We start from the raw sequence: 8044 nt of genomic DNA, 5'->3' as shown, positions 1-8044 counted from the left end.
TGGTGCAATCTTGGCCCACAGCAACCTCCACCTCCCAGGCTCAAGCGATCCTCCCACCTCAGCATTCCGAGTAGCTGGGACTACAGGTGCCTGCCACCACGCATGGCTAATTTTTTTTTTTTTTTTTTTTTTTGTAGAAACAGGATTTTGCCACGTTGGCCAGCTTGGTCTTAAACTCCTGACCTCAAGTGATCCGCCCACCTTGGCCTCCCAAAGTGCTGGAATTACAGACGTGGGCCACTGCTCCTGGCTGAATTTTTCTTTTCCAAAAATGACATTTAGAACCATAACCTTTTTTCCCCTCATGTCAGATGGGTAATGTGCTTGTGCTGTAAAAAGTTTGGAGGGAGGCACATCTCACACATGAGCGTGAAAACTGAACCACCACACTTATGAATCACAAAAGGGTGGTTGGCTACCATCTTTTTGAAACAGTGTGTTGAGGAGTCAAAAGGAGATTAGGCTATGATTACCAACTTCAGAGAATGGGCTTTTGTGGCCATAGCTGTGTTTTGAGCACCACCTGGTTAGCAAGCTGGAACTCAAACCAGTTCTCTGAACTCCAGTGTTAGAGTGGCTTACACGACGCTACATACTGAGAAAACCATACGGGATGGGAAAAAAACATATGGTAATGGTAACAGAAATGGATCATTCCAGTGTTCACACAATGCAAACATGCCAAAGGAAGGACTCAGCCTGAACATATTCCATTGTGATGGAATTCTGCAACTACAATCTAGTGTCTATACTTTTCTTTTTCTTTTTCTTTTTTTTTTTTTTGAGACTGAGTTTCGCTTTTGGTGCCCAGGCTGGAGTGCAATGCTGTGATCTCGGCTCACCGCAACTTCTGCCTCCTGGGTTCAAGCAATTCTGAGGGATACCTCAGCCTCCCGAGTAGCTGGGATTACAGGCATGTGCTACCACGCCCGACTAATTTCGTATTTTCAGTAGAGATGGAGTTTCTCCATGTTGGTAAGGCTAGTCTCGAACTCCTGACCTCAGATGATCCACCTGCCCTGGCATCCCAAAGTGCTGGGATTACAGGCGTGGGCTACTGCGCCCAGCCAGTGTCTACGCTATTACAGGTGAGTAACAAAAACTAATATTATGGAATATTTCAATTCAAAATGTTGCCCTGTAGTGTTAAAAATGGAGTAGGGGGTAGAAATGTGTATTTACGGGGAGGGTGAGATATTTATTTTATAGTGTTTAAAATGAAGCAATCCAGCCAGGGGCAGTGGCTCACACCTGTAATCGTAGCACCTTGGGAGGCCAAGGTGAGAGGATGGGTTGAGCCCAGGAGTTCAAGACCAGCCTGGCCAACATGGTGAAACCTCGTCTCGACAATAAATACAAAAAATGGCCAGGCGTGGTGGGGTGCACCTGTAGTCCCTACTCAAGAGGCTGAGATAGGAGAATAACTTGAGCCCAGGAGGTTGAGGCTGCAGTGAGCCATGATCGCATCACTACACTCCAGCCTGGGAGACAGAGAGAGAGCCTGTCTCAGAAAAAAAAAAAAAAGGTATCTATGGCCACCACAATGGCTCACACCTGTAATTCCAGCACTTTGGGAGGCCGAGGCAGGTGGATCACTTGAGCTCAGGTGTTCGAGACTAGCCTGGCCAACATGGTGAAACCTCATGTCTACTAAAAATACAAGAATTATCCGGGTGATGTGGCACATGCCTGTAATCCCAGCTACTAGGGAGGCTGAGGCAGGAGAATCACTTGAACCCAGGAGGTGGAGGTTGCAGTGAGCTGAGATCACACCATGGCACTCCAGCCTGGATGACAGAGCAACACTCTGTCTGAAAAAAAAGAAAAAAAAAAAAAAAAAAGGAGGGTCCCAATCCTGTTGTGTTGCCCGTGTCCTTGTTCCAGCTTTTGCTAATCAACAAAAGCCATTCTTTTTTTTTTTTTTTTTGAAAGAGAGTCTCACTCTGTTGCCCAGGCTGGAGTGCAGGGCTTAAGGATTCCAGCAAACACCTCTGCCATCTGTCTGCCTGCTTTTTCTGTCATTTTTGAAATTCTGGTATCATGTCCATGGTCAAGCAACTAACTTCTGTGGCTACTGGAACTTTCTTCTTGCTTTTTTTTTTTGTTGTTGTTTAAGATGGAGTTTTGCTCTGTTGCCCAGACTGGAGTGCAATGGCATGGATCTCTGCTCACTGCAACCTCCGCCTCCCAAGTTCAAGCTATTCTCCTGCCTCAGTCTCCCAAGTAGCTGGGACTACAGGCACATGCCACCATATCTAGCTAATGTTTTGTATTTTTAGTAGAGACGGGGTTTCACCATGTTGGCCAGGCTAGTCTGGAACTCCTAACCTGGTGATACGCCCGCCTCGGCCTCCAAAGTGCTGGGATTACAGGCGTGAGCAACTGCGCCCTGCCTTCTTCCTGCTTTTCTCACTCTGCGTTTCCTGCTGCTGTCAATGAAACTCAGCTTCTTATTCCAGGCACTCTCAGAGCGAGGATCCATAGGAGGCTTTGATTCTCAGGACAGATAACCCCATCTTTCTCTGGTTCTGACCTATTTTTCTGTGTCCTTGTTACTGTGGTCATACCCAGAGAAGTAACATTTTGTCTTGCATTTGCAAAAATCTCTACCTTTCCCCACAAAGGAATTTCAGCACAATGGCTATTTTAACAGATATCGTGCAGCACGTACCACATGTTCCCCTCCTGAATCCTTGAAAGTAATTTTCAGCTTTTGATTGGCTACATTGTTCTTCCCAGCTACATTTTTGGGAAGTCCAGCCAAAAAACTTGCTACTCTTTTAAAGGTTCTAATGATAAAATGAAACAAAATACCCCCTTTTTATCATCACCCACAAAGCCCTAATGCGTGCAGCAAAGATTGTGAAATGGCCAGGGAATAGTTTGTGAGACAGAAAGGATGGCTTTGTTGGCCAGGCATGGTGGCTCACGCCTAAAATCCCAGCACTTTGGGAGGTCAAGAAGGGTGGATCACAAGGTCAGGAGCTCAAGACCAGCCTGTCATGGTGAAGCCCTGTCTCTACTAAAACTACAAAAATTATCCAGGCGCAGTGGCAGGCATCTGTAATCCCAGCTACTCAGGAGGCTGAGGCAGGAGCATTGCTTGAACCCAGGAGGCAGAGGTTGCAGTGAGCCGAGATCATGCCACTGCACTCCAGCCTGGGCAACAGAGTGAGACTCCGTCTCAAAAAAAAAAAAAAAAAAAAGATAAGAAAAGAAAATATGTTCTACAGGCCATGTGCGCTAGCTCACACTTATAATCCAGCAATTGGGAGGCAGGAGGATTGCTTGGTCCTAGGAGTTCAAGACCAGCCTAGGCAATATGGTGAGACTGTCTCTATTAAAAAAAAAGAGAGACCGGGCACAGTGGCTCATGCCTGTAATCCCAGAACTTTGGGAGGCCGAGGCAGGTGGATCACCTGAGGTCGGGAGTTCGAGACTAGCCTGGCCAACATGGTGAAACCCCGTTTCTACTAAAAATACAAAAATAGCTGGGCGCGGTGGTGGGTGCCTGTAATCCCAGCTACTCGGGAGGCTGAGGCAGAAGAATCGTTTGAACCTGGGAGGCGGAGGTTGTGGTGAGCCAAGATCGCGCCATTGCACTCCAGCCTGAGCAAAAAGAGCGAAACTCCATCTCAAAAAGAAAAAAAAAAGAAAAAGAATTACTACACAGCTTTTTTGAGCATCCGTGTCTGTCAGCACACCTCAGCACACACACGGCCAAGTGGGTGACTTGACTACAGGACTACTGTCTGATGCCTGACCTACACAGTGAGGAAGGAGCCCAGGAATATGTGTCACTCTTCAAGTATCAGATACTGTGTGACATGGCCAGAGTATCGGAGCTACGCCTGATTCTGCGGCAACCATCACCACTGTGGCTGTCTTTCACAGTGGAGGAGCTGCAGATCTATCAGCAGGGACCAAAGAGCCCCTCCATGATCTCCCCCAAGTGGCTCTCTCCCCCAGTGCCCTGTGAACAACCTGCATCTCCTCCATGAGGGGCTCCCAGACCCCAGCAGGGTATCCTCCAAGGTGCAGCAGATGTGGGCACTGACAGAGATGATCTGGGCCAGTCACACCTCCGCAAGTATCAGCCACTTTGATGTGGATGGCTTTTATGACCTCAACTTGCTCTCCTACACTTGAATGGTGGCTCCTAGCCAAGATATTGCCCTTTCTGTGCCCACTCAGACTTGTTTGGGCCACCAGAAGCCAAAGTGTGTTTCCTGTGCATTCCAAGTGTTGCCTGCATGCCTGTTCTGTCTGGGCGATGTTCACAGATTAAAGATTCTCGGGGACTTACTGTGTTGCTTGAGCAAGAGCTCCTGGCAGGGGGGCGCTCTGTCTTCGCCTGGCTGCAGCTCAATTCTTCCTTCTACCCAAAAAACACTTTAGTCAGTTGTACTTACTAAGAATCCCTAAGTGCCCTCTGCCCCTCTTGCCAACATGCACACTCCTGTCTTCTGCCTGCTCCCTCACCTCAGTGCAGTTGGGTTGGGCTGACGTACTAGAACGTATTCCATGTATTGTCCTCCATTAACTCAAGACAACCATTAAGTGATGCAGGCTGCTCTTCCTTCATGTGAGAAAACCCTGTTTCCCTCTGGTTCTTCCTGGCTCCGCCCCTGGTGGCTATTATGAAGTAGTGCTGCTGTATGTCTTGGACCTGGAAAACTGGACATGTGTGCGACTCAACAGTTTTCTTGGGGAGTTCAGTGACCTTTTGGTGGTCACCTTCTGCTCTCATCCATGAGTTCTACATAGCCCCACTCAGCTGCTTCTGAAAGGTGATGAAGCCGTAGTCCTCAGTGTGTGTGTGAGTGAAGAGGACCTTGTGGTGGCAGGGACCATGCTTCATTCATGGTTGTGTCCTCAGCCCAGGGCCTGGTATGCAGCAAGATCAATAAATACTTGTGGAAGGAAAAAAAAAAAAAAAAAAAAAAAGAAGAAGATGCAGAACCTGACCTAGCCACAAGGAAACATCAGACAAACCCAAACTGAGGGACATGCTACAAAATAACAGGCTTCTAACCTTCAAAAGTATTAGCTCCTAAAGTGCTAGAATTACAGATGTGAGCCACCATGCCTGATGCCTGATTAAAGGACATTATTGAGACAAGTGATAAAACTTGAATGATGGGGTTGAGGATTAGGTGGTAACAACATATTACATTGTTTCCTGATTTTGATGGCTATATTTTGGTTATATAAGAGAATGGGTTTTTTTTGTTTTTTGTTTTTTTTTTTGAGACGGAGTCTCCCTCTATCACCTATATTGGAGTGCAGTGGTGTGATCTTGGCTCACTGCAACTTCTGCCTCCCAGGTTCAAGCAATTATCCTGCCTCAGCCCCCTGAATATCTAGGACTGTAGGTGCCCGCCACCTCACCTGGCTAATTTTTGTATTTTTAGTAGAGATGGGGTTTCACCATGTTGGTCAGGCTGGTCTTGAACTCCTAACCTCAGGTGATCCACCCACCTCCGCCTACCAAAGTGCTGGGATTACAGGCATAAGCCACTGCGCCTGGCCACCATTCTTATTTGTAGGAAATACACGTTAAAGTATTCAGGGATGATCAGGCCTCAGGTTAACAACTTAATTTTTTTTCAACCCAAAAGTATGTGACTAAGCACCTTAACTTTAAGTGGTTCAGAGAGAAAAGTTATGTGTACTATACCTGTGACTTTTCTGTAAGTTTGGGATTGTTTTAAAGTAATATATTTTAAAACACTAACCAAGGTTATCTGCACACTTTTTTTTTTTTCTTTTTTTTTTCTTTTTTTTTTTTGAGAGGTAGTTTCACTCTTTCTCCCAGGCCAGAGTGCAGTGGTGCAATCTCAGCTCACTGCAACCTCCGCCTCCCGGGTTCAAGCGATTCTCCTGCCTCAGCCTCCAGAGTAGCTGGGATAACAGACCCCTGCAACCACACCCGGATAATTTTTATATCTTTAGTAGAGATGGGGTTTCACCATGTTGGTCAGGCTGGTCTTGAACTCCTGGCCTCAAGTGATCCACCCTCCTTGGCCTCCCAAAGTGTTGGAATTACAGGCATGACCCACCGTGCCCAGCTTAAAGTTTTGTACAGAGACTGGTACAATAAATGTTTATATGTCCACCGTCCAGATTTAATAATTTGTAAAATGTCACAAGGCAAAATTTTCCAGACTGAGCACCGGGGTCATGTGAGGCCCAGCAAATAAAAATAATGTTCCCAAGGCCATACAGTCAGCCAGTTGTGACAGAGCTTCACTTCGTTTTTTTTGTTTGTTTGTTTTTTTGTTTTTGTTTTTGTTTCTTTTTTTTTGAGACGGAGTCTGGCTCTGTCGCCCAGGCTGGAGTGCAGTGGCCGGATCTCAGCTCACTGCAAGCTCCACCTCCCGGGTTTACGCCATTCTCCTGCCTCAGCCTTCCAGGTAGCTGGGACTACAGGCGCCCGCCAGCTCGCCCGGCTAGTTTTTTGTATTTTTAGTAGAGACGGGGTTTCACCGTGTTAGCCAGGATGGTCTCGATCTCCTGACCTCGTGATCCGCCCGTCTTGGCCTCCCAAAGTGCTGGGATTACAGGCTTGAGCCACCGCGCCCAGCATAGAGCTTCACTTTGAACCTTGGCAGTTTGGCTCCAGAATCTTAATTACTACATGAAACTTTCTCTGTACAGATATAAGGAAATGTTTATATGATTTAATTTCAATCATGTGTCTGTATATGACTTACAGTCTTTTCTGTATTTTTCTTGCAAGGTTGCTTTTTTTTTTTTTTTTTTTTTTTTTTTTACATGGAGTCTCGCTCTTGTTGCCCAGGCTGGAGTGCAATGGCGCAATGTCAGCTCACTGCAACCTCTGCCTCCCGGGTTCAAGCGATTCTCCTGCCTCAGTTTCCCGAATAGCTGGGATTACAGGTACTCGCCACCATGCCCGGCTAATTTTTTGTATTTTTAGTAGAGACAGGGTTTCACCATGTTGGCCAGGTTGGTCTGTAAGTCCTGACCTCAGGTGATTCACTGCCTGGGCCTCCCAAAGTGCTGGGATTTATAGGCGTGAGCCACTGTGCCCGGCCTCCAACCGTTTGAAAGTAAGTTGCAGACAACAATCCCCTTCAATTCTAAATTCTTCAGCATGCATCTCCTAAAAGTAAGTACATTCTCTTGCATTATCATGTTATGTTTACACACCTAAGACAATTAGCAATAATTCCCTAATATCACTTAATATCCAGTCCATATTTAATTTTCCCCAGTTGTCCCATACATTTTTATAACTTTTTTAAAAGACAAGATTCAGTCCAGGCTCATTTATTCCATACACATGCACCTCTTTAGTCTCTTAAACTAAAACAGTGTGTTCGTTTTAAATATGCCGATCCCCAGCATTTAAAGATCCCTGTAATCCCAGCATTTTGGGAGGCCAAGGCGGGAGAATCACTTGACATCGGGAATTTGAGATCAGCCTGGACAGCATAGTGAGATCCTCCCATCAATCTCTACCAAAAAAAAAAAAAAAAAATTAGGCAGGCATGGTGGCAGTATTTTGTTTTGTTTTGTTTTTGAGACAGGGTTTCAGCCTGTCACCCAGGCTTGAGTGCAGCAGTGCAATCTCAGCTCACTGCAGCCTTGGCCTCCCAGACTCAGATGATCCTCCCATCTCAGCCTCTGGAATAGCTGGGACTACAGGGGTACACCACCACGTGTGGCTACTTTTTGGTATTTTTTTTGAAAGGACGGAGTCTCACTATGTTGTTCACAATGTCATCCGACTCATCTTTTAACTTTTTCCTTGAAGAAGACAAAATGCCACCATCAGGCACTGTGGCTCACACCTGTAATCCCAGCACTTTGGGAGGCCGAGGCTGGCAGATCACTTGAAACCAGGAGTTCCAGACCAGCCTGGGCAACATAGCAAGACTACCTCTCGATTATTACATTATTACTGGCCGGGTGCGGTGGCTCAAGCCTGTAATCCCAGCACTTTGGGAGGCCGAGACGGGCAGATCACGAGGTCAGGAGATCGAGACCATCCTGGCTAACACGGTGAAACCCCGTCTCT

The 8044-nt window shown here is 46.6% G+C and overlaps 1 non-coding gene and 1 pseudogene across 1 annotated transcript; one reads left to right on the top strand and one right to left on the bottom strand.

Annotated features, from left to right (window-relative positions):
• Positions 1-305: 305 nt before the first annotated feature.
• Positions 306-409, bottom strand: LOC117078686. The gene has a single exon (XR_004435116.1). It is a non-coding gene; the product is annotated as a small nucleolar RNA U13 (small nucleolar RNA).
• A 761-nt stretch (positions 410-1170) lies between these two features.
• Positions 1171-4164, top strand: LOC117077774 (annotated as a pseudogene).
• The last annotated feature ends 3880 nt before the right edge of the window (positions 4165-8044 follow it).

The sequence above is a fragment of the Trachypithecus francoisi genome, unplaced genomic scaffold (genome assembly GCF_009764315.1).
Source record: "Trachypithecus francoisi isolate TF-2019V2 unplaced genomic scaffold, Tfra_2.0 Lachesis_group6, whole genome shotgun sequence".
Lineage (NCBI taxonomy): Eukaryota > Metazoa > Chordata > Mammalia > Primates > Cercopithecidae > Trachypithecus > Trachypithecus francoisi.
The sequence above is the reverse complement of the archived record's forward strand: the minus strand, read 5'-3'. Positions and strand labels throughout refer to the sequence as shown.